Source organism: Triticum dicoccoides, chromosome 6A, assembly GCF_002162155.2.
Source record: "Triticum dicoccoides isolate Atlit2015 ecotype Zavitan chromosome 6A, WEW_v2.0, whole genome shotgun sequence".
Classification (NCBI taxonomy): Eukaryota; Viridiplantae; Streptophyta; class Magnoliopsida; order Poales; family Poaceae; genus Triticum; species Triticum dicoccoides.
In genome coordinates, this window is record NC_041390.1 from 381,413,113 (window position 1) to 381,419,889 (window position 6,777).

Genomic DNA, 6,777 nt, shown 5'->3' on the forward strand with positions numbered 1-6,777 from the left:
CCCATATAGAATGTTGCTGCACACCCGGAGCTCACTGAAGGTTGGTGATGGGGCTAGGCTGGGAACATATTTATTTTTCTTTCCAGATTTATCTTGTGATAGAGCAGTGAGCGTTTGGAATAGGGATATTTTGCTAAATGTTTACCCAGCAACTATCTACTTGGATGATCCTTGCAGTAATTACTAATTTTCTTTTTGGAAATATGCGATATGGCTAGGAAGAGGACTATCTGGATTGAGATAATGATGTATTTTTATGAAGGCACGAGAACCGTTTTGTCTATTGGACATATGGCCATTATGGGAACACTAGAATGTTTTGCATGGAAGGTCGCACCAAATGATACACAAATGACTCAAACACATGCCGTGCACATAGTGAGTGTGGGGCCCGTAGCATGGTGTTGGACCAAAGCACCGGCGTATTGATAGTCATGGTTGCTTAATTAGACGAGGCCCTATGGATTAGTCTTTTCATAATTACCTACCTGCTGACATGCATTGAGATTGTGCTTGAGAAACATAACTGCGCACCTGCTTCAAGTTGTAGCTTTCTGATGTGTGGTTAAAATACCTAATTTTCTTGAAAAGGAAACCATGTAATGATCACAAAATTAATTTATGGTTTTCATCTTATCCATGTTTAGCATGAATCTTATCAACAGATAATTGGAATAGAAATCAGGACTGCCTTTTAACCGAGGAGCTTGACTTTGTTATACTTGTGATTATAAATTCAAAACTATATCTGTCATTTCACTGGTTTCCACTATGTTTGGATTATCCCTGAAAAGACCAAATTCTATATTTATTGGAGGGAATTGGTAATGTGCAGCCATTACTTGGATCTGATGATCGAATTAGGCTATGCCACAATTGAACTATTATGCCAATGTAGTCAATAGAAAATGGCTTTTAGCTTGCGACTGGCAATAGTATTCTTCTCTCACATTGTTCCTTGTTACCCTACCTTAACTTTGCACCGAGCAACTTGAAATTGGATGAATGAGAGTTGAAAGGGGATTAAGGAAGGAAGATGTGGATTACTGTTGGATACTATAGTATTTAAGATTTGCATTGATACGATGACATGTATGATGCGCCCATTTAGCTTATCATTTGTTGCAGTTAGAGGTCTACAGTTTTTTGACGCTTACAGGTCTACAGACAGCGGCGGAGCTATGTTGAGGTGGGGGGGGGGGAGTGCACTGGCTTGGGATATTTTCTGAAGACTTTTTTCGGTAGCTGCATAGATTGAAGAAAATACAGACTTTTACCCCTCCAAGAGTTGACTTCAACAAAGTGCAACTAGCAATTCGTATGCCATTTCTTGCACCTACCACAAGTTGCATGTTTGGAAAGTTTAATAAATCTCTATTGAAGTTAAACCTTGGTGTTTAGCCAGGTTATAAAAATCAACACCTACTTCACTGCAGACTTGTAAGAGTGTAATATTCTGTCTTGTTAAAAAGTATTGTAATGTCTATCTTAAATTGCAGGAATCCCAATCATGACGAGGGCCCAGAGAAGCCACCCTTTAGACCCATTATCTGCTGCTGAAATTGCTGTGGCTGTAGCAACTGTTAGAGCTGCTGGAAGAACTCCTGAAGTTTGTCAACCTATTCCCTTCTCTCAAATTGTAAACATATGTTTCAAATATATAATTAACATGTCAGTTACAAAATTTATAGATACGAGACAGCATGCGTTTTGTTGAAGTTGTGCTCCTGGAGCCAGAAAAGAATGTTGTGGCATTAGCTGATGCATACTTCTTTCCACCATTCCAACCATCCCTGCTTCCTAGAACCAAAGGTGGTCCTGTCATCCCAAGCAGGCTCCCACCTAGGAGGGCCAGACTTGTTGTCTACAACAAGCAAACAAATGAGACTAGCATTTGGGTTGTAGAACTCTCTGAAGTGCATGCTGCTACTAGGGGTGGACATCACAGAGGCAAGGTTATATCAGCAGAAGTTGTTCCAGATGTTCAGCCTGCAATGGTACATTTTTAGTTTCCATATATTGGTGGACACCATCCCACCATTCTCTTTCGTAATCCTTGCTCAATAGGATACCCACCATATGCTCACCCTGAAAAGTCTACCAACCTCTTATTTGCTCTAAAATGACCGACCCTTGCGCGGGTAACTCCATTCTGCTGTGGACGGACGTACCAACTCTGGTATGGAGAGTGGAATAGGGGAGTTGAACTTTAGGAGGTCGAATCCACCCTTTTCAAACCGTGTTATTGCTTGAGCATTATATGCATTTCATTTATAACGTCAATTTAGGTCAGCAAGTTTATTGTGTAACGAACTAACGACCATGTGGTTCTTGTTGGTGAATTGTGGTATTAACAGTTTCTTGCAATAACATTAGCATAACAGCCTGAATGGCTGACTCTTAAAATCAAGTCATAGGCTTGTTAAGGTGGTGGTGCATCATAAAACATTTGTCCTATCTACTTATATTGGTCAAGTTTCATACGACTTTGGGGGTTTGCAGGATGCGATGGAATATGCTGAATGTGAAGCTACAGTAAAAGATTTCCCCCCTTTTATTGAAGCCATGAAGAAAAGAGGCATTGATGACATGGAGCTTGTCATGGTAGATGCATGGTAAGCTATGTCTAAATTGTTTCAATAGTTAATTATTTTCTTTAGCATTATCTTTCTACGCCTTATGTGATAAAATCAAACTTTGAACTTGAACTTTTCTGCTAAAAATAATAGGTGTGCAGGCTATTATAGTGATGCTGATGCTCCCAACCGAAGACTTGGCAAGCCTCTAATCTTTTGTAGAACTGAAAGTGATAGCCCTATGGAGAATGGCTATGCTCGTCCTGTTGAAGGGATCCATGTTATTGTTGATATGCAGAATAATATTGTAATAGAATTCGAAGATAGCAAGTTTGTCCCTCTTCCGCCACCAGATCATTTGAGAAACTACACTCCTGGGGAGACACGAGGTGGTGTCGATAGAAGCGATGTGAAACCTCTTATTATCAGTCAACCTGAAGGCCCAAGTTTCCGTATTACTGGCTCTTTTGTGGAGTGGCAGAAGGTAAAGTGATTTCTAGTGTCTAATATTTCAACTGTTAGCTAATATCTAACAAGACCTAGTTAGAAACATCACTTGTATATTTTCTGTTGACCAGTGGAATTTCCGTGTTGGCTTCACACCCAAGGAAGGTCTAGTTATCCATTCTGTTGCATATGTTGATGGAAACCGTGGACGTCGTCCAATCGCTCACAGGCTGAGTTTTGTTGAAATGGTTGTTCCCTATGGAGATCCGAACGAACCACATTACCGGAAGAATGCATTTGATGTTGGAGAAGATGGGCTTGGAAAAAATGCACACTCTCTTAAGAAGGTCTGTTAGCTGCTTTCTGTGAATATTGTCTTTATTTTGATTCTGGGGGATATATAGTACAATAAATCATCTTGGTAGCATTTCAAATCAACTTGGAATTTTCTGAAGAATTTTAGCTTCAGTGTACTATAGCAAGTCTAAAAAATACTACTCAAAGTTTCTTTACATGTGCAGAGTGAAACGACAAGAGTAATTTACTAGGAATAGTACTAGCATTTCCTCTGCAGATTTATGATGATACACTTACCGTGTTCCTTTGTTTATATTTTTGGGTTTACGATTTTATGATAATTCATCTTTTTTTATGTCTCTGAAAATAAACTGAGTTATGTATAGAATGTTGTTTGTCTGGTTTGATTACACCGTGTACTAATCAAATCATTGTTGAATTTTCATTTGGTTTTATGCCCTTGGCAAGAAGTTTTTGCACGCCTGCATCCAACGGGCTGTTCAACCTCCTGTTATTTTTGCATCTGTACGTTTTCTACTTTAATAATCTAACTATGTTACAAATTGCTTTGTGTAGGGATGTGATTGCTTGGGATACATAAAATACTTTGATGCACATTTTACGAATTTTACTGGTGGTGTGGAGACAATTGAGAATTGTGTTTGTTTACATGAGGAGGACCATGGAATCCTCTGAAAACATCAAGATTGGAGAACAGGATTAGCTGAAGTTAGACGATCACGCAGGCTTACTGTCTCGTTTATATGCACAATTGCTAACTACGAATATGGATTTTATTGGCACTTTTATCAAGTGAGCATCAGCATTACCTTTTTTTTTGTAGCAGTGTATTTATATTCTATTTAACTCCAGTTCAGAAACTGAGTTATTTTTTTCAAGTTCTATTATAGTTTCTCTTCCTTATGTGATAGATATTTTCTTGTTCTTTGTAGGATGGTAAGATAGAATCTGAAGTAAAGCTTACTGGGATTCTAAGCTTGGGAGCTCTAATGCCTGGGGAACAAAGGAAATATGGCACAACTATTGCTCCTAGTTTGTATGCACCAGTTCATCAGCATTTCTTTGTTGCCCGTATGGACATGGCAGTGGACTGCAAACCAAATGAAGCTTATAATCAGGTAGGTTTCTTGCCTGTCGTGTCGTGTAAGCCTTTTATGCGGTGATAAAGGAACCTTGCTTTCATGATCTTGCAGTCTTACCTATCCACTTCTATCAGCTTCTACAGCATGATATTGGGCCATGCCTTTTTGACTTTTTAATTTGCATCATTTCATTGTCTTACTGGCCATTACTTAAAAATGAGGATCTAAGATTAATTTTATAGACGTATACTCTGCATGAAGAATATGCATTTCTTTGAATTATAATCTGGTTTATGATTTTGATACTATTGCTACCTTTTCCATTGCAGGTGGTTGAGGTAAATGTGAAAGTTGAAAGTTCAGGCCCAAATAATATGCATAATAATGCCTTCTACGCCGAAGAAGAGCTTCTGCAATCTGAGTTACTGGCAATGCGTGATTGTGACCCTTCATCTGCACGACACTGGATTGTAAGCTAAACATGGCTTTCCTTTTCCTAAGTCCTAAGTTCGTTGTGTTTAGATTGATCATTCACAAGCATGTGCGTATGAAGAGAGCATGTACGGCATCTCAGTCTGTTATTTTCTGTTTCTGAACCACACATCAAGAATTTGGATATTTAACTTTTGTGTTACGCTGTTGCCTGCATATGTTGTTTTGATTAGCTGATCTTTGCATGTTGATCAGGTAAGGAACACAAGGACTGTAAATCGTACTGGGCAGCCAACAGGTTACAAGCTCATACCTGGTTCAAATTGTCTGCCGTTCTGCCTGCCAGAGGCAAAGTTCCTGAGAAGAGCTGGATTTTTAAAGCATAATCTTTGGGTTACATCATACAAAAGTGATGAGATATTCCCTGGAGGAGAATTTCCTAATCAGAACCCACGCATCCATGAGGGTCTAGCTACATGGGTCAAGAAGGATAGATCCTTGGAGGAAACCAACATAGTTCTCTGGTATGTTTGTCGCCACCTGTCAGCTGGTATTGATTTGCAGGTTCATTTTGGTTTGAAACACCTATCTGCCGTGTCTCTTAAAACATTTACATGCTGCAACTACAGGTATGTTTTCGGGATCACCCATATCCCAAGGCTCGAAGACTGGCCTGTCATGCCAGTGGAACGCAGCGGCTTCATCATAATGGTAGTGCATCAGCCTTTAGATACTTCTGCATTATTCTCTTCAGCGTTTTGAGATAGATAGTTCTCTCTACTAGATCAACTCAGAGTCTCAGACTACTTAATAAGCATTTTGGAACGGAGGGAGTAATATATAGCAGGGATCTCACAAACGAAACCATGATGCTTTGATTGTGCAGCCTCATGGATTCTTCAACTGTTCGCCTGCTGTCGATGTTCCTCCTGCATCCGATGTGGACGCCAAGGAAGCTGAGACGCCAAAGGACATCCAAACCGAGCTCATTTCAAAGCTGTGAGCCCCGGAACCGGAGAATCATGTGGTTACTCCTTTGCATTGACATGCTGTGTACGCCCTTCTGATACGCTGCAGCTGCCTCTTGTCGTGAGCTGAATTCAATGTGTGCGATTGCTTCGTTCTTCTGATTTTTCCTGTTTTTCTGATTGGCGATTAGAACTCGCACTGAAGTTGCCAAGTTGGATTCGAATTTTGTGTCCGGGAATGGACATGAATTGGGGTACTTGTTCAGCGTCAGCGTTGTTTATGTCTCATCAAAATGTCCAACCACTTGGTCACTTGACAGATGGGCCAGCCTTGGCTGGGCACGTCCTCAACTGCCCAGTCGACAAGTCGTCTGGCTAAATGTCTGCCTACCTGTATTTGGTTCCGTTTGCTTTATTCTCATTGCTTGCTGTATCCCCTACACGGCCACGAGCTACCGTTGGTCCCTTATTATGCGAATGGATGCCCCATGCGCCACCTAAGATTTTCGGCACACTGCACCCAGCACAAGCTCGTGGAACTTTACGCTGTTTAGATTTATGCCCATTTACACGTCATATGCTAAGTGATGTAGAGAACCTACAAATAGAGTACTTTTTTCTTTCTAACAAACACTTCAAAAGCAAGTCCTTTGTCTTGAGAAATACTCCCTCCGTTCCCAAATACTTGTCTTTCTAGGCATTTCAAATGAACTCAACATACGGATGTATGTAGACATATTTTAAAGTGTAGATTCACTCATTTTGCACCGTATGTAGTCATTTGTTGGAATCTCTAGAAAGACAAGTATTTAGGAACGGAGGGAGTACTCGTCTAATGCATGCACCAGCACAGTCAAGTCCCTTAGAGCAACTCTAGCAGACTCCACATCCGTCCCCGACCGGTAAAATAACCGCCAAAATATGGGTGGGGCGAAAAAACCTACCCGATCAGAC

The 6,777-nt window shown here is 40.4% G+C and overlaps 1 pseudogene; it reads left to right on the forward strand.

Moving 5' to 3' along the window:
* Positions 1-1,516: 1,516 nt before the first annotated feature.
* On the forward strand, positions 1,517-6,082 carry LOC119319188 (annotated as a pseudogene).
* Positions 6,083-6,777: the final 695 nt, after the last annotated feature.